The following is a 20,795-nucleotide window of genomic DNA, read 5'->3' as shown; positions in this document are numbered from 1 at the left end:
TTGAATATAGGCAAATTCTCTAAACAGCTGCAAATTAAATATTCAAGCTATTCAGCCTGTGCAGGCCCTCTTACAGATGGACTCACAGAAACCTCCACTGTCAAGAGTCACCACATAGCTACAGTAAGACATCTCATGCTGGGGACAGAGTGTGAGACCACTGCCAGCATGGGGTAACTATCCAGCACTCAATAGCCATGGCCAGGAGCCTCTCTGTTCCTAAAAAAAGATGGAAGAACAAAGTTGAATGGGGCCATAAGAGCAAACTCAGCGGAGAAGGATGGGAGTAGACAGGAAACTAAGAAAAAATTGTTTTCCAAAGAGACGGTGGAAGCTCTCTGGCAGGTGGGGAGCAGGCAGTTGCATGCTTCCCCATACATTTCCTTTGTGCTCATGTGGAGTGAATGACTGTTGCTTTAAATCCTCTTTGCTGTCAAAAAAAGAATTGAGAAGAAATGTGTATAATTATACACAGAATATTAATCTTCTTCCTGGTGATCTACAACTCTAGCATATTCATCACACTGGAACTGTGCTCAAAAGTATTTTCATCTGATTAAAACCGCTGATTCATCGATGCATGTAATCCTTTCCTAATAGTATGTATATAAATGGCTCTTAACAATTTGCACATCAGTTTTTCCTCATTTTTCATTGTTATGTGATTTTTTTTTTGAACACTGAGTGCCATTCTGAACTTTTATGTTTTGATTGAGCTTTTTGGAGAAGTAAGGTGCAGTGATCTAGGCTACAGATTGAAGAAGCTTAAAAACCTAACATCTGATTTTAGCTCTGGCCACAAATTCCCTTTGTAGCTTTGAATAATTCAGTCCAGTCTTGCCTGCTCTGGGATCAATGCTACAGGCACCTTCAACCCTGGACCCACAATATTTTTAGGAATTGTGAGTACTTAAACTTGATCACCAGCCATGTACCTCACCATTGCAAACTCTGCCACAGCTCAGGGTATGAAGCTCAGTCTGACTCTCACTGTACCACACCTTTCTACACTTTTGCAGAAATTTGCACTGCAAGATAATTACACACTCTCACCATAAATGTAGCCATTTGCTATTCTTTGCTTCTGAGTCCTTCTGTACCTCCTGCCTTTACTATTTATAGGTGGCTGCTTGCCTAGGAGCCAAGGCTGTCACATGATTCACAGCAGGAAATGCCTTGCCCCACAAGGAAACTTGGGATAAATCTTACTTTTATGTTCATGAAATAGAAATCCTATGCTATCAACTTTTGTTTACACCAAACATCCCATAGATATATGATGCAAACAAGAAAAAATGGCTAATGGGACTTCAAACGTCTGAGAATAACTATCACAGACATATCCTTAGCATATATATTTGTAGTAGTGTCAATACCATGCTTGTCAAACCCTTCAAAGCTGGAACCCAGTCCTATAGGCCAGAGATATTACCAGTTAAAATTCTCACTACTTAAACACCTCTTTCTACACATGTTTACTAATGCTCTGCAGCAGCCCCCTTTCAGCAGCAGCATAAGGCCCTCACATGTCCACTTCCTCTTGTTCACAGCAAGAACCTGGGTGCATCTCACCTAAGCCTTTTGAGAAATCTGAAATAGTAGCTGTGCTCAGTGTATGTGAAGTGTATACCTAGGAGAGTGATTCTGTGTGGAAATTAGTGTTGGATATTTATTTTATTAAAACCAAAGGCATGTACTGACCTGCTTTTTGTACCTTACCCTGGTGATCAGAGCATTTCTCCCAAGTTCAGCTCTCTCCTTAGGCTGAGAGACAAAGCAAGGTCAAAACCACAGCTCCCAAGAGCTTCTCCGTTTGGCAGAAATCTCTTCTTGGGACACAAATTCTACACTGGTTGCCGGAGCTGTTAAATGGCAGTCCTAAAATGTGCACAGTCTTGTGAGTACTTGAGGAAATAGATCATACTCCAATCCCCAGTTCTCTCCATCTCCTTTTTCTTCAGAAATTACTTAAGCATTTCATGCTAGGAAAGGATGCAGAGTTCTTCAGCCCACGTGGAAAGAAGTTTGTAAAGGGTTATTTATACAGCTGGAATTGTGAGAATCTGGAAATCAGTCTTTCTCTTGTGTTAGCTCAGGCAGCTTCGTGCTCACCTGCTGCAAACATTCTGAGTTAATGAACTCCTCCCATGTCTTGATCCTGAGTAGTTAAAAACTTGTAATGCTCAGTAATATGATATCCAAGAGTCTTTATGAATTTAACTACTAGGACAAAAGTTTCCATTCTGAATATGCAAATGTCTTCAGTGCCTCTGAAAATTAGATCAAGTCTCTATCTAGTCAGTGCCTAATTTTACAGTTGATGCTCTGAAATGTTTGCCCAACCTCTGTATTTTCTGGTTTTTGTTTGTAAAAATGGAACATTAATACTTAATTGCTTCTCAAAACTTTGTGGGAATTAATGCTTCTAAAGCATTTCAAGAATGAAAAGGACCACATAAACTGACAACTACTGTAATTAAGTATGAATTATTTAAAATGAAAATTTGTATTGCAAATGAAGTGCTGGAGGAATGTATTGAACAAACCACCAAAAACTTCACAAAAATTACTAATCAAAACACAAGGCTTAGACATCTTGCAGTACCACCTCTTAACAAAGTACTGAACATCAACTGAGCTGTAGCAATTGACCATATATGCACATAGCCTTATTTTGATGGAAAGCAGTTTCATGTGAAATATTTTACCTTGCATTGGTTCAGCCAGGAGGATGCTTACGGTCACTCAGTTAGCACTGACTTAATGAGGAGCCCTCAAAAGTAATTTCATAGCAACTGCTAGTGACTGACAGCCTGCTGTTGTCTTGTGTCCTCTTTTTGCAGTATCCAGACTTTTTTCCCTTCCGCTATTCCAAAAAATAGTTTCTGTGGGGCAGTAACCACTTTTTATTATATCTATATTATTATTATATATTATTATATATATTGTTTTATTATATGGACATAGAACAGTTAGGTTTAAACTCCTGTAGTGACATATGATCCAGTACAGAGAAATGTCAGCGTCACCACTACTGCCACTAAACTTATTTGAAAACAAATGTAACACTTGAGGGGCGGAGCTACCAAGCTATTGGTTTTTATCCGGTGTACATAGAGCACACAGACCATGACGCCTACAAGTGTACAAGAAGCATTGTTAATATACAACTTTTTAAATGGTATTGCTGTACATGTCCTCCATCTAATTTTTTTCCCCCACTTATTTAGTATCTTAGTTTTGGAGCACTGAGAATGAAAGGAATATATATTAAATAGCAAGGATATCTCTTTAACTTTGTGCTAGTGTTCTTTCCAAATCGGTTCCATGAACACTGTCCTTCAGTTTAAAAGACAATGCAGTAAACAAAGTGATTTCACCCTTTTGCATTATTGTTAAATTTCTTACTGGATTTTTTTTAATAGCTCTTTCGATATTTGTAAAACAGCACCTCTTTTAAAGAACATTTAAGGTATGCATAGGATTTACATTGAATAGCTCAAGTGAGTGTACTCTAGATGAAACATGGATGGTTTTGGGAAAGGGAAATGAATAATTAATGTATGTTATAATAATATATTTGCATTTAATAACAACGTTCCACTAATAAACAGCTAACAATATTCAATACTTCTAAAATCTCCCACCTCCAAACGTGGGTGTTATTACTTAAAGTTTTGCAGACACTTCAAAAAGTTGTTCTAGTCAGCAAAAGGCCTGACGGCTGGAAAATAGCCAATATAATGTCATTATTGAAGATGGACTCAAGGAACACTTCAGAAAATTATAGACATTTAGTTTTGATGCCTTTTGGGAGGAGGGAATCTTAAAAAGCATTTCTGGATATTAAATGGGAACCATCTAGGAAAGATCAGCTTGATGAAGGATAGCTAATATTGCCTCAGGAATGAAAGGTCATGCTTCACTACTGAATTTCTTTCAGGTTATACATAATCAGAGGACAAAAAGGTACCATACATTTTGTTTTCATTTTCAGAAAGTATTCAGGAAATTTTTTAATCAAGGACTAATATATTGTACTATAATGTTGGTAGGAGGAAAAAATAAGTAATTTTTCTAAGAGGAAAACTTTATTATTCTGAAACAAATAGGAGTAGAAAAACACAGGTATTAATGATAGGGGTTTGAACTTCCATTTTATATATATTTTGCGATAATAAGAAATAACAACATTAGGCTATCCAAACCCACATCATTTAAGTCCCAACAGAGTACTTAAGCACGTATATAACTCTAAGCAGACGCTGAAGCAGTATTGTTAATGTAAGTGGAATTACTCAGGTGCTTTAATGATTTACAGAGGTTCAGCCCCTTCGAATATAAGGTCCTAGAATCCAGATTTAAAAATAGTATTTTTGTATGCAAAAATAAATAATTTCTGCAACATGTTCACCAGGGAGCTAATCTGATAATTACAGCACACAGTTTCTTAACCTCTCCCTTCTCTACCACTAACAATTCACTCACAGGTTTCTGATCCATCCAGCATCATGATGCTACCCTTTACAATTTGTTGTACCTCAGCTCAGAAAATTTTGTGTGCTTTAAATTATGAACATGTGGTATCATCAAGATTTGTCAGAAACAACTGAAAATTTTGAGTGTCTCTATGCTTGAACACCAGAGAAATAAGCCTTTTAAATATGTGCTCTACAGCAACCAGGTGAGTACTTACACATCTGAAAATCAATCCCATTTTAAAGAAGCCCCAAATTTAACTTGAAAAAATGGAGATACCCAAGACTGCGAGAAGTAACCCTTCTCGAAATCCTTGATTAAGATAAATAAATTAAAGGACCTAAGTTTAATTGTGCAGCACACAAAATAGAAATTATTTTTTAGGATGTGAAATTATGAAATTTAGATTACTATATATCTGTTCAGGTAGTTTCATTATTGTGTCCATTTGCATTAAACATATCACTATCAAAAGACCCAGCTACATAATACACACTGGAGAAGATTTAGCTAAAAAACTTTCCCTATTTCTTTCTCTAATCTTTTTCTATTTCCTCTTCAGTATCAGTAGCAGTTTGAGATTGCAATTTGAATGTTAAATTTCATGCTGGAAATTTATAGCTGACTGCAATTCTGGAAATATTATGACAAAACAGAATTAGTTTGCACAGAAGTATTTTGTTTTTGGCTTCTTCCAAGACGTATGCAGACATTTGTTTGAGGTCCAAATGCTATAGCTAGTATGTTATAAACACGTTAATGTCAAATTGTCCTTCAAACTCTTACTTCTTTTGAGTGTCAGATAAGAGGAATCCTAACTGGGATAAACAAGGTGAAGACTGACAAAATTAAAGGAATGTCAATATGAAAGAAGATTTTCAAAAATTACTCTTGACATAGCCTTAATCTGAGAATTCAAACATTCTCCAAATCATGTGCTCTGAAAATAAAGTACAAGAACACCAGATAGACCTCTGTCTCAAAGAAATCAGAGGAGGTGCTACCCTTACAAGACAGAGTGGAAAAGGAAGCAAATGAGCACTTACACAATACAAAACACAGAGATGTAGAGAACAGGATCAAGACTTTGAGGAGAAAAGACTTTGAAAAGAAGAAAATATGGAATTTCAAAGGCACCAGTGCTAGAAGCCCAACTAAAAAAAAAGGGGGGGATTTGGGTTGGGGGGAAGACTGAAATAGCTCATTTGTGAGCCTAAAATTAATTTCACTGGTGTTAGCCATCTCAGGCAAAAATGCCTGAGAAGAAACCAGACACTGAGTCACCTACATTGTTTGGTTATAGGATTCAAACAAGCAACATATGGTTTTATATGGCCTGGTTTGGCCATAGGATATGGAAGCTGAAAGGAATTCTCTCAATAGGATAGCCAGAATCAAAAATCTGTGATGTTGTCAATAACCCAGAGGATATTGAACAAACCCAGAAATTCAGATGAGAATTCTCTCTGAAGCAGTGTGCTAAAGCTCAACCTGTAGCTCTTTAGTTTCTCAGTTTCAAGAGTTTTCTAAGGATGCCTTAAGTTCAGATCAGGAGTTACATCAAGCTACTGATGTAATTGATATTTCTAGCTAAATGATTCAAAATCACCATCAGGCATGTATTTTCCAGCTTTAAGAATGTCTGTCTTAGGAACTGCATGTTTATCTCAGCAGGGACTCAGTGACACACCACCCGTAATTCATTTCAGCATTGCTTTGGAAAGACTTCTGAAATACTATGATCATGCTGGTAACACCGGCTGCCCAAATCAATATTTTACAAAATTGAGTTGTTGAATCTTTCTAATGGTCTTCTTTGGGGGAGAGGACCCTTATCATCTCTGGTGTTCAGCAATAAAATACAGATTTTCAGTGTGGGACTGTGCTCTCCCCTCATCCTGCAATTTCATTCAGTCACATGCCTGTCAGTAGTTCTACAGTCCAGACCCATAACCAGGCTACTAATTCTATGACTTCTGTGAAACATGTCACAAGAGACAAAATGCTAGCAAGATTCCCTTGACATTCTGCCGTACCTCTATCTCTTCAACCTTTTTCTGGCCTCTAATTGTGATTTCCTTGAAGGTGAGGATTCCATTGATGTTCTTCTATTAATAATGAAATGAAAAGATGTTGGCATAAACTGTTTCCTTCTCTGAAAACTAATTCATTGGAACTAAATACATGAGTTTTAGGAAGAAACCAGCTAAGGCATATGTGCAATGCAGACTGTAACTCAAATAATATAATTCTGCTTCCTGACCAGACCACATGGGAGTATAATCATACTGTATATTTCTAAGAATATAAAGTTTAGCCTGGCCAGATGTACATATGATAATTGTAACTGTGGTGTGATGTGAACTATATGCAGATGTATACAGGAGCACTGAATAATAGTAGAGACTTTTTTCATGTGCTATTGTTTCAGCCTTTTTAGAGGCAGTTTGATTAATTTCAAAGTTAAATTAAAAAATCTCAAGATATTAAATTTGTCTTTAAGTTGAGGTAGTTTGTGTCTTGGATATTTAAAGCTGATCAGATGGGTATGCCTGGCAAGCCAGAGCTCATGAGTTCAAGCACTATAAATTCATATGCTTTTCTGCACACTACCTTCTTTCAGTAAAGAAACACAGAAAACAAGTTAAAGTTGATTCATCCAAGTTCTATGAGGTTTTTACTAAAGAAGGATAAAGATTAATCAATGTCTCTGTTTTGGGCAAATCAATGTCTAACAAGACTTAACAGTTTAAACTAAATTCTACATAAATTCAAACTAGAGGACACTTTTTTTTTTTTTTCATTTTGCTTATAATAATTGAAACATCATATTCAGCATTTTGGTGGGTTTTTTTATCTCTGAAAATTTTATAATCAAGATTAGCTTTTTTTCTCAAATATACACTCTAATTTCCAAAGGAATTAATGCCAGGAAAATCTTATATGTTATGTGGGAGGTCCAGCTAGAGAATTGCAATGGTTTCTACTGGCTTTATACTATACAAACAAGCTAAGAACCTGTGACTGAATAGTTGTTGCTACACCACTCCTGTTTGGGGAATAAGCATTATGGTCACAATGCTCTTTCAGTGGCAAAGCTCTTTTTAACTGCAGGCTAAAGTATTAGAGCTTAGAAAGAGATTTCTAGTTTGTCAGGATCACCCATTCTGGCTCTTCGTATTTCTTTAATAATTTCACATTTCATTCCCATTTTCCTATATCCATGTCACATAACAAAATCACAAAAAATTATCAACACCTCGATAAATTCACCCATTTATTTATTATCTAATATACTGATCTGTCATGTATAAATTAAGCATTAAAGTTTAGTAATTCAGTGATCAATATATGACTCATATGTTTGCCCAGGTAGTGAAACTGAAAAACAAGCATTCAATAATATATCTTGCCCACTATTACAATTTGAAATAATATTGTAAGATGCCCATAGCAAGAAGAAGATTGACTATCACCTAAGACACAAATCAGGTGTCTTCGGTGTCTTTTGATCACAGAAAAGTCATATTTAAAGCTAATTTTCAGTAGTTAAAAACTGAAAAATAAGGCTATTACAGCATTTTCTGACTATACAACAAGGAAGAGTGCTCAAGTATATCACTGTATGTAGTTTAAATATCAGACTTCCACTTTTTGTTCCAAGACTGGTGCAATTTCACCTTGGAGACAGCTTTAGCATAGGGTTTATGCATCAAATCAGCTTTCCTACTTTTCAAAAGCACAGATGTGTCAGGATCTGTCACCCTTTTATCTTTGTGAAGAATGCTAGGCTAAACTGAATCTGATTCTTGGGCAAATGTAAAAACTGATGAGGATGCAAGGGATCCCAACCTTTGTAAACACTGGCATAATCTGCAGAGGGACAAAGAGAGAGAGAAAGAGAATGTGAGACACTGGTGAAAGAATTCACAGTGCTTAGGAGCCCCAATTATGGACCAAGATCCTGTTTGCATTGTTTAATAACAAAAGATGGTTCTTGCCCCAAGGCACTTCAATAAATGTGGATTTGAAATTAATTTTCAAGGAATGCTAGGGTAATTGTGTGTGCACTGTGTTTAACATATAAGGCAACACACTTTTGGAAATGGCATGTATTAGTGGAATAAAGCCAGCCTGAGCCTGTGTATTGTTAAACTCCATACGGAAGATAAAAATTATTGTATGATATTGGACAAAGACATAATCTCTCCATTAATAAAATTCAACTTTTAAATGCCTTTCTATATTAGCTATAGAATTTATGCACCTAACACTATCTGAATGAGAAAAATAAAACGTTTTGCATTCTGTCATGGAATGACCTTGATAACCATAAGAGAAATTAGAAAATATGTTCTATATTTGTTACGGCAAATGTATTCTCTAAAGTATTACAGTAATCATTTTTAAGATCACAGTAATTTAACAGTTCCTCAGTTGTTCAAGTACTCTGGCCTTGGATGATTGCTTGAACCTTCACACACACATTAACTGCAAAGTCTTTTTAAACGTTTTTAATACTTCAAACTGTATTTTCCTGAATATATGTTTAAAGGTAGTGTGGTTTAAGGAAGGCCAGATGAAGATACTTCATGATCTTTCATCCCACATCTAAAGTAAAATGAAACTATGTCCACAGACACAGTGTTTACTCATAATTTTTACAAAAATGTTTTTAATTTCCTCTTCAATGAAAGAAAAAAGTGAGCTCTCAAAGAAGAGACATCTTTCACACTGAGCAGGAAGAAGCATTGTTTCACTCTCATAGGCTTGGATCTAGGAAATAAATTCTTCACCATTAGACACCATAACTCAGTTCTTCTCAGTGCTGGTAATGGGTGAACTTGTCTCTGTTTCTTACTACAAAATCATTACAAACAGTGAATATCACTGCTGGCACCCTTGGGATATTACCATTCCCTTATGCACCAGTGATCTTCCTGATAGCTGTAATGTTTGGCAGAACGCTTTGGGAATTTTCACTTCTTCTTTCCCATGTGTTTTTTTTTTCTGCCACTCTCCACCCCTTTCTGTAAGCTGATCATGTGAAGCTACTCAAGGAAATGCCATTCCTCCCCAGACCTCCCCAGCTTCTTTGGTCTGGAGCACTGTAAACAGCTTCAATGTTTCATGCAGACAATGAAATAATGTAACATATAAAACTACTGGAGAAGCCCAAACCCTTCTCAGATATAAGTCTTTGGCTCCACTTATGGTCCCTGAAAGTGTCAGTGACAGTAGACACCATGCCAGAACTCCCTCTCACACTCCTACTTTCCTTTTTTTCCCTGAGCTATTTCAAGTTCTTGGTCCTATACAGTGCAAACCTCTTCTTTCCAAAGCTATTTCCTATGTAAGCCATCACCTGGCTTCTTTCTTCCTCAGATGTCATTCTCCCCTTCAGCCAAGGTTCCCAATCTCCAACCTCTTGCACCTGTTTGCACATGGAGACCAGCAGCATTAGTCTGGAAGTGTTCGTGGGTGCGTATCTGCATGTCTACAGAAAAGTGCATATCTCTGGGGACAGTCACAGGATGGTGCATGTATTGGACCACATCACTTCTTGTGAGACCTAATTTGTGAGCCTCAATCAGAAAGGAGCTGTTGGACACATCTGAGCCCTAACAAGAGGAAGAGAGTTTCACAGAGCTCTGACTGACATAATACTGCACTCCCAAACTACAGAAGCCGGTTGTTCTCTCTTGGCTATTACAGGACCACAGAATTTCCTCCTTAGCTCGAAAGATTCATCTTATTTTCTCTACCAGAGTCCGTCAGCAAACCTGAGCAGATCTCCCACAGACTTTCTCTGAGTAGAGGTGATTATTTATATATTTTTATATTTATAGGTGATGTATTTCTATAGAGTCTACACTTTCCCAGCATTTTACATCCTCAAGCCCACCCTTTGCATCCACAGCAGAAAATGCAGGAAGTACTTCTTTCTTCTGAGCATTCACAATGAATTCAGAGCAAGACTTCCTCTGTTTTCTGCCTGCCAAAGCATTGTGTACTTGAGTACACTCTAAAATTTCCCAGAGGTACTTCCAAAGGTTGTGCTAGGCTATGATTCAGAGAAATGGTGCTGAACATCTATGTCAGAAAGTGAGCTGTGCTCAGCTGTGTACATTGGCTCAGCTGTTATGCAGACACCTGGCAGATAGAGACCTTCAGCTGCCATCTGTGCTGCTTGTATTGTGCAATCACATCTCTGTAATCTAAGAGTAAAAATGGAGGGAAAGAAGTAGCAATAATGGTGGAGAAAGGAGAGAGCAGTAAGTTTCATATAACCTTTAATATCAAGAAGTGTAGGTCATGGAGCAGTTGATTTTGCTTGCCACAAAAGCAATTTTCATAGTAGGTGATATACAAAATTATCCTAGACACATTTATTTTTTTAGAATAATCAAGGAGAATTACACACACATAAAACTCTTGTCATATATAGGGAAGTAACAGTCATTACCAGAGGAACTGTCAGAAGCCTTCTTCCATAGAATCCTTAAGAGACATCACAAGGAGAATTGTTAGGTTTGTGTAATCTGCAGAGGGTAATAAATTTTGAGTGACACTATTGGTAGCTACTTTTTACTGCAGCACCTCTACTTGCTGATAACTATCCCTTACCTTCTACTGTAAAATGAAGAAAAATAAAATTTGAATGTCTACTGGCAAGAGGTGGTTTTATACTTTAATATCTAGCTCTGTATCACATACACAGGAGCACATCCCAAACCCAGAAATCTAAGACATGGAAAAGCAGTAGTGCAGAAGCAATGTTGTACAGTGGTGGTCTCCTCATGTTTTTTGGGCTAAAAGGGAGACAACCAAATGCCCAAACAGACTGAGAGTTCTTGCAGTTAACATAACCTCTTCTTTACCTTCCCAGCCTTTCACAGAATTCCTCAGAGCTTTCCAAGTTGAGCTGGGCTTCTCTCAATATTAAAAGGTTTCAGAAAGGGGCTATGTGGAATAAATGGGGTAAATTAGTAAATTCATTTATACAATGGCAATCATGCCTTCAGCTTTTGTAATTGGGCTTTTGTTACCAGGCCTTTTCATATGTCTTTTTCTTAGAGGTAACCTTATGTGTGAGAGCTAAACCAGTTCTCCTATAGACAGCCCTCTGCTCCCCAGATGCCAGGTACACATTAGCTAAGAAATTATTTCTCCCTCAATTTTCATCTCTGTGTTTGGTTTCTGTATCTGGTTTTGAGCAGATTTAGATGGATTATATGTTTATTCTTGTATTTAGAAACTTTTTTGGACCATATGTGTATGTTAATCCAGAAACACATACTAATATGAATATATATATATATAATTTACTTTCACTTGTTTTTTACAAATTACTTATTGCATCTAGTCTTCAGACCAAGACCATGCTCTTCCTACTTGTTAGTACATTGAATATGTAATGCAGTAAGATTGAACATTAAGATTATACTTCAAACTATTCTACAGTTCTACAAAACATTAAATAATATTTCATAATCTGTGATTAATTTTGGTTCTTTACATAGTTGCTAAGGTAACATGCTGGAGTTTGTGATTCAGTTTTATTCATTACATTTTAAAAATAAAAGACTTATAACATTAAGTTGTATTTATTATTTCTATAACCTCTGCAATTCTCTATGGACTTCTGTGTAAGAGACAAAGGCAGTCTGGTGTTCTGGACTACCTTTTCTCAGAGGAAATAATGTAGGGTGAGGTAGATAGCACCAGACATTAGCTCATTAATGTCTTACTGCTCTTCCAGAAGACTCAGATATTGGAGGATTTTATAATCCTATCAAATTTCCTTTGTTTTGCTAGTACATGCTTGTCCCTCCTGCACGATTAGTCCAACATTTTGTATCATTCTTTGTTGAAACCCCTCTCCTCATACATGTCTGAACCAGGTACATCCTTTCCCCATCAGGAGAAGCAGCAAGCTCCTTGTGGCCTGACCCTGCTGTTCTGTACTGAAGTGTCTCCTATCTTACTCCTTCTCAGGCAAGCTTGGGAAGCATCTCTATTGCATGCTAGGCCAAGCACAATCATCTGGGAAGGTTTTGCTGCCAGTGCTTTTCGCCCTGCCATTTGTGCCTTCAGTTCCTTGTGTTCAAGGGTTTCTGTGCATGCAACACACTTCAGTATTTATTTTAATGATTCATTAATATTTTAAACCACAAATCTCTTGTAATCACAGAATTTCATAATTTATTTAGGAAGTCAGGTGAACACCAAATGTCTACGGATTGTAGTTTCACCACACGCAGGCTATTCTGAAGACACAATTTTTAATTTTAAGCCCTAGGAAAGACCTTTCTCACCAATCACTTTAGTAACTCAAACTTGCTGCTTCCATTGAATTGGGAAAATAGTATGACAGCATGAAGTAATTATTAAGTTTAATGTTTTTGTTCACCTAGTTTACTGCTTTCCCATCTACCCTTTACTTGCAGAGGACTTAAAATAAGATAGAAACTAAAGGAAGCACTCTTATCCTGCTGTTGTCTATTCAGCTTTCATTAAGGAAGTTGGTGCACAGTTCACACTCATTCTCAAAACCAGCCTATCATCTAAAAGTATTTAAGTAGGACTCTGCATTATATACCAACCTCTGCAACACTAGTATTAACTACTGACATCTGCCAAGGCTGACTAGTAAGTGCTTTACAGTATCAATTCATCCCAAGCAAAATGCATGTTTGAGTGCTGCAGTGCTCTTGTTAACACCAATGAGAAGTATCAGAGCTCATATGACACCTAGCAGAAATTAGTACCCACATTCAAAGAAAAGCTTTTGTTATTTTCCAGAGTATTATGTGGACTTTATTGAGATGACTGCATCTGACACCTGCTGTAATATAAAATGCAGCTATAATTAGCCAACTGATGCTCTCCACAGTTTAGGTCGAATCCCTTCTGTGGGAATTATGCTTTAAAATATTCAGAACTCCAAGTGGCTCTCATTACATTTAATTTTTACTTAGAATTAGGTGGTCTAGAAAAAAAATTTAGGATTGTAATAGCCCCCCGCTGAATGCCACACAGCAACGTGAAAACCCATAGATTTTTTTCCAAATAAAAAAATGAGAACAAGCAGACTACACTACAGCCTTCAATTGAAGTCTGGCTTTGCTTAATTGTACTTTTTGCACTCATCAGTCTCTCCTCTTCAGAGCAAGCTACAAAAATTGCCTGAATAGCCAAAGAAAAGTTTCCCACAGTCACTGGTCACAGAAAAACACCATTGTCCTTCCTCACAGTTTGATGGACAACATTTCTATAAATGGGTAGCCAGTCTGTCAATGGTACCCTTGCTGAAAAGGCAAAAGAAGAGAACAGATTCTGCCAATATCTGACAAAGCATGTTAACACATAATCAGGCATTCACTAGTCAGGCAGCTGCCCCTGGGACCTTCATAACACAGGTGCCTTTAAGCCATTTCCTATTCACAGATAAAGGAAACAAGCAGGAGATACCTGGGAAAGGAGCAGTCTATTGTCGCCTGTCAAATGTCCATCTTCTAGGCTGCCTGTATAAAAACAGAAAGAACACAAAAGAAACTTCAGCCTGAACTGCTAAATTATAAAACAGCAAAATACTCTGCAACTCCATAACTTTAATCTTCATTTAAATAATAATTTAAAAGGTTACTAAAGGAACACCATGTCTTATAAGATGTACTTTCTTCATTCTTTTTCCTGCATCAAACGGAGCAAAAGATCAGTCATGCCCCCAAGGCCAACAACTAGAATAAAGTCAGCAGTAGCTATCCCTGGACTCTCACCTTCACTCTCTGCACCTTTGGTATGGTTTGTCCATGCCTAACCTGTTCTCTTCTTCACCTAGCTGAGATTCTTAAATTAATCTTTACACTGAGGAAACTGGAATTTTCAGAGAGAATCAGTTTAGTGTGAATAAAAGTCAATTAAACTACAGAAAAAGACTCTTTTCTTATTTTTTTAAACAACTTTAACTTAGCAAGCCTAACAAACAAGTGACATTTCATAGCCAATGTAATTTAAAGGCCACTGAGTGACCACTTTAGCAGCGACTAGATCATGATAAGACAATTAGCTTTAAGTAAGGGAAAAGATTTGTATTTTGTGATGGTGCAAAAGATGTCTATTTCATACACTCAGCATATTAAATGCTAAAAACTATAGTCCCAAGCAGGAATTCAGTTTATATTTAAGTAGTTTCATTTCTTTTTCATGGTAATTTTAGTAGCATTGCCTGTGTGTTTAATGCTAAACACATGAAACACATTAAAAAGCTTCATCTAATTCTATGGAAGTTCTTGGTGGAAGCAATTCATGGAAGCAATACCTAGAAAATTGTTTTAGGAGATGCATCACAGCAACTGGAATTCCCAGATTTTGTTGAGAGGCCCCTGCAGGTAATGCACTGTCTCTGAAACATAAACTACTGCCATGCAGCACAAAACACTTGAAGCAGAAAACGGAATATTACACGGTACAAAGAAATAAGTGTGCAAAACTCTTCTGTACACTTGCATATGAAACAGTATTGATGTCTTGCCTCCTCCTCAAGCAAGTGTTCCAAAGAGCCTAGTTATGATTTCTCGCAACTACAACTCTCATAGCAGATCTACTCTTTCATAAAGGCTGTGTGTGTGCATATATGCATATATATGTATATATAAATATATAACTGAAATATAAACAGGAAAGTTTCTAAGTGCCTGCAAGAAAGTTATTCAAATTGAATTCACAGTGATAATGAAATTAAGAGGAAGTGAATAATTAATAAGCTTAAGGTAAAATTCAGTATGATAAAATGTAAATAAAAAAAATATTTATGATAACTTTTGCCACCTTTTCTTGGTCACTTTTCGGAGTTCTGTACTATGAGGTCTCCTAGCATTGCCCATACCTGTTCAGCTTAGCTACAGTGACACTTCTCAACTTTTTAGAAGGTCTGCTTTTTCTCTGTTGAATCAGTTTCAGGTTTACAACCTAGGCCCAGTCTTGCAAAGGCTTTTACACACAGGCTTAGCCTTATGCACATGAATAGTCCTTTAGAATTCATTAGAATGATTTGTGCACAAAGTAAGCAGGTGCATGACCAGCTTCACTGAAAGTTTGGGACCCAAACTTCATATTCCTTATTAACAAATGCCTCTTCTGCTTTAGAAAAATATTGACAGTGTAAAAGATGAGTGTTATCCTTTATTCATTTATTATAATACAAATAACTTTAGAGTTACTTTATATCCAAAACAGGCATTATGTATTTGGTATGAACACAGAGGGATATATCCAGAGAAGCTTACAGGATTCAAGTACTTATCTTTGTCATATGGATATATGAATTCCTTAATTTGAAAGGCTCAACACAGCTACATAATACAGGCCCCTAATTTCAACTATTAGTTTACAAATCTCATATCTAAACTAGATCTGGATCTGGTTTTTTGAAGTCTGCCAGGGGGCTGCCAGAACATGGAATGATCAATCAGACCAATAATGACAGATGTGGTCTATTTGATGATAACAGTCTAACTCCTGGGGTATAGAAATTTATAACTTGAACTGTTGAAGCAGGAGATAAACTTAGATTTTAGTAATATAGCTGTTCCACAGAAAAGGCTAAGAAGACTGTAATGTTTAGAAAAGGACTTGGCTCTCAGCTAAGCTCAGTGAAAAGCTTGTACACGGCACAACTGAAGAATCTTATTTAAAACATTCCTGAGCATCCATCACTATTATTTATTTTAAAATAATAGTCAAATTATACTAATAAAGATGCAAACTACAGCTTTTAAAATCAAGCACTCAGTAATCAAAGAACCCCAATAGTTAAATTTTCTGTGAAATAAATATGCTATATTCCTGTTTCCTTGTTAAATATAGATTTTCAAGTGTCCCGTTAAACTTGAGTTAAATATATAATACGTACGGCATGTACATATTAATGCAATGGAAAATTATTAATTTTTAGTCTGTCTTCAGCTATGAATGCTTAATTTCACAATGCTTGTGTCAAAGTACTGACAGTCTGCAAAAAGGGGAAACACTGTGAGCATAGACACCTACTCTGCAAGGCACCTTCTACATTTTTATGTGATAGTCTCACAAGAAAATGATAGGAAAGAGATTTATAATCAAATCTTTCAAAGTAGCTATAGAAGTCTAGAATTTGCAAACACAGAATAATTATAATAATGGGTCACTGACTTCATAAGAAGAGCTGTTGAGCTAGGACTTGCAGGGGTCAGTCCTCAATCCCAAATTATATAACTGAACTGAAGGATTTTGTGCAGAGTGCTAATCACATTTGCAGATGGTAGTAAGAAAGGGGGCAGGCAGGTATATAAAATTCAAATATGTTGTAAAATTACTAAAGAAAGAAAATGAAAATAAAGACCCAAGTAAGGAGGAGCATGAAGAAGTATTAGAAAATCACAAGGGTAAAAAAAATTCAGAAAAGAAGGGTCATGGGTATATGTGTGTGCCAGGATAAGGACACTAAACAGAATGCAGGCAACAGCATTGTGAATGTTAGGAACAATCAAATTACTGCAAGTCATAAATACAAGATACTTATAGGTTTATTGGTTTGCCTTTCTTTTCTAATGGCAAATCAGGGCTGTATTTCCACCAAGACATTTTGTAAAAAACCCCATTCCAACCCTGTCTGAACAGGGCTTTCTAAACTTTGATAAAGTGAAAGAAACACCAAAAGGTCAGCAGAGACATTTGCTTTGAAGGAATTCAGCTCCTACTGGAGAACTAGATTTGCAATTCAGAGCCTTATTTGATGAAGTTAATAAGCACATGACTACATTTTAGGGATGCAGGCTGAGTTTTTTTTCAGCTGGGGTAGTGCTTAAAATTAGGCACCAGTTTAAGTATCTTGTGAACCAGGATCTATAAACTTTGCTGGAGTGATGCCTTTTCCTGGGTACTTGGGAAGCAACAGAAGTGATGTGCTCTTAATTCTGAAATCAATGCTTGGATAAATAAATAAAATCTTTTATTTTGGAGGGACTTGGTCATTTCCTATTTTAACCCTAATTAATTATTTAATGAATATGATACTATCAATTTTCTTTTTATAACTTAGATAATTTAGAGCACTGATAATCTGAATATTAGGAAAAACTACATTTACAGCAGTTGGTGTCAAATTGAACCATTTTCCTGGGGCACTGGGCAGGATTCAGAGTATTGTTTTAATCTTTGAAGCTCCAAATTATTTCAGTTTATTTATTTTTTTTTCTGAAGCATTGCTTCTTTTGCCTCTCTCTGTGCTACAGCTGACATAAGCAGAAGTACACAGCTTAAGCTTTTCAATTCAGGAGAAAAATCTGCTTATATGTTACACAGCCTCCTTAGCTCAGCACTTCACTCTTTGGCACAACAAACCTCGATGACTGGTACATTCTGCCAAGCACCCACCTTTCTTTGGGTATTAGTTAGGAACAAAGTTCAAGTGTGAGATCAGAAATTATCGTACTTTAATATTCAGCAGAAGAAACTGCTAGCAATTATGACAGCAGTGACCAACAAAGAGAACTTGTGTCAATTAACTGAGGTTTACTGTGATTTTAAATTGCTTAAAGGCACCTACACTTGAAAAGAGGTGAATATGTTTATCATTTTACAAACAAAATAAAAAGAAGCAATAGTCCAAAACCAAAAGAAAATGGTTTCCTACTTCAAAACTTTTTTACTCAAATCACAATATTTGATATTTAAGAACTTAGTGGGTTTGTGCTTATATTTTTCAAGGTGATTTCAGTGGGAGAGGCTTTTATATGCCTCAATATTCCATTCAGGGATCAAAGCTGCAGAAGATTTAACATTATCACGACAACTCTATCCCTGAGTGTTGAAAACAACTCCAGATTACTCCCACCCTTGTTTGTCATATTATTAAAATATCTGGACATTACTGCCAAGTTAGACATTTTTAAATCTTCTGATTCCTCTTTCTAAACAAGTATCTCTATCTCTGGCAGTCCACTTCTTGCCAGTTTTCTATAAATTTATTCCAAATTACCAGCATCTTTCCAGCAATGAGAGCTTCCAAAATTTTATTGTTTCACCAGCTTTAGTAAGCACGCCATGTAATTTCCTCTGTCTTTATGGAGGCCTGGATTTGCTGTGGCCAGCTTTACTTCCAGAGGCGATTACAAGTGCATTCATTTTTACTGAGCACTACATGCAGCGAGCATATAATCATCTTCTGGAACCACTCCGCTCTGGTCTGTCTCTTCCATTAGATATGAAGGTTTAACATCTTTGCCTTAGCTGTATTTGCACATTCTTTTCCCCATGCACTCATTTTCTCACATGCTCTCATTTTCCTAACCTCTAAATCAACTTGGATTATTTCTGTTCTATTCATGTTTGTTTAATGCATTGCATAATTTAATCTGTGAAACTTCAGATGATACCAAATTTATTCAACTAGCAGTTGAAACCCAGATCAAGGTCTTCTGAGACAGAGCAAGTAGGAAGAAAATCTTTCCCCATAGGAATCATTACCATTTCTCTAAGAGAAGACATTTACAAACAGGAAGAAGGCCAAGATCCCGTTTCTGCTTAGGAAATTAAAGGTGGGCATCAATAACTCTACTGACTACCTCATGGTCTTTTGCCTACTTTTCTTGTAATGACCACTAAAAAAATAATAGTGTATCACCCCCACTGTCTCTTGAAATCCTCCACGTTCATTAAATCTCTCTTATATTTCAATGTATCTTTCTGGTATTTATATGCTTATCTGTTTATTTTTCATTTGAAATGCCTTTTGCCCCAAAACAACCTCTGGCTACAGGTAAAGATAACATGTTCAAAAGCAAAGGAAAGATCTTAGGTCTCTCAGTTAGGAAAGCTACACATACCCATTGCTAAAGTAGACACATCTGCTCCATCACTCCTGGAAAGATGGATTTTTCCAAACTGGAATCTGTCAGGTAGCTGAGCACTCATCATTTGAAGTTAATAATTGGTTCAAATGCCTGGACTTGGTCAGTCTTTTCACGTCATTGGGAATTCAGTCAGGACAAACTGTCTCCTGCAACACTGAGAAACAACAAGCGGTGCCAGGTTGTTAACATCTGTGGTCCATATTCTGCTCTGGCCAGCAGATCATTTATGTGTTAATTCAGTATTGTAGTGCTGGTGGGGAAGGGGAAAGAGCAATGTATTTTCCTTTATTTTTGAAAGCTTCATGATTTGATCCAAATGACATGATTACATTTTGCAGGGTTCTCCAGCTGCATGTCCAGAGACAAAACTGCAAGAGACAAGGCAGGTTGAAGCAGACCTTGATCACGAGCTGGAATTAGTATTGCTGCACAGAAATGCAAAACAAAATTTCACCAATTTTTTTAATTGACTACCATATTCTGTGCATGTGGGGTTTTTTTACAAAAACTGTGTGTTTTCAGGAATTAAGTAAATTTCTACGTGTTTCAGAGCTTCTAAATCACATTCTGTCAAAAGTATTTCTGAATCCAAAGAGTGGCCCTCATCAACTGAATCCAAGCAAATGCCTTCTAGTTCACCCTAGATACGATATTCTTGCAAAATGCAGATATCCATGCAATATATTTGTAATCATTAGCACTGAAGTCCTCTTTGGAACTAATTTTTCTCTGGAACTGAGCAGAGCTTTCTCTGCTTGAGTCTCCTCAAATTTTGTGGGTTGCTGGTGCTGAAAGCCTTGTTTAGTAGGATTCATTTTCACTATATCAAGGTATGTCTTATCTGGAAAGGAACCCCCAGAACACCTGATTTTCATCTGACTTTCTAATATTTTTATTTAAGAGTGTTTTAACATTTGTGTTTACAACTGCACTCACCCTTTTTCAATGGAATTAAAAAGTATTGGTAGAGGGTCAGGGAACAGAAAGTACAAAGATCAAAACTAGGCTATCAAAACAGACATCAGGTAGGAAACCTTTATAAGCATTTATACTGTCTTAGGAAAAAAATTTACAAGTAAACTGTCTTACAGGCAGAGAATTTTGCAATCCCCATAGAGTGCTCTGACAAGCCCTGTAGTCTGATTTAAAAACAACCCTGCTGCAAGCAGAAGAATCAAGGCTTTGACCAACACAAATGAACGCAAAAAAGCACCGCTGAAACACGGGCGGCAATCTGATCTACTGAAATAAACACTGCTGATCCTCTCCCCCACGAAGGAGCACTCACTGCAGGCGTGCACACCAAGCGCCCGCGCTGGCAGCGCCCGGAGGCCCGGCCGGAGCTGGTGCACAGCCGAGGCTGAGGGAGCGCGCGGCCGGCCGGGAGCGCGCCCCCGCAGCGGCCCGGGGAGCGCGGCC

At 37.0% G+C, this 20,795-nt stretch overlaps 1 long non-coding RNA gene across 2 annotated transcripts; it reads right to left on the bottom strand.

Moving 5' to 3' along the window:
* Positions 1–10,755: 10,755 nt before the first annotated feature.
* LOC117244560 lies at positions 10,756–20,759 on the bottom strand. 2 transcript variants are annotated; one of them, XR_004497910.1, is made up of 4 exons: positions 20,466–20,759; positions 19,350–19,530; positions 13,954–14,006; positions 10,756–11,021 (listed from the first exon to the last, which is right to left on the bottom strand). It is a non-coding gene; the product is annotated as an uncharacterized LOC117244560 (long non-coding RNA). The 2 variants fall into 2 exon arrangements; XR_004497909.1 differs by having other exon boundaries at positions 20,665–20,759.
* Positions 20,760–20,795: the final 36 nt, after the last annotated feature.

Source organism: Parus major, chromosome 5 (assembly GCF_001522545.3).
Source record: "Parus major isolate Abel chromosome 5, Parus_major1.1, whole genome shotgun sequence".
In the NCBI taxonomy this organism is placed as follows: domain Eukaryota; kingdom Metazoa; phylum Chordata; class Aves; order Passeriformes; family Paridae; genus Parus; species Parus major.
The sequence above is the reverse complement of the archived record's forward strand: the minus strand, read 5'-3'. Positions and strand labels throughout refer to the sequence as shown.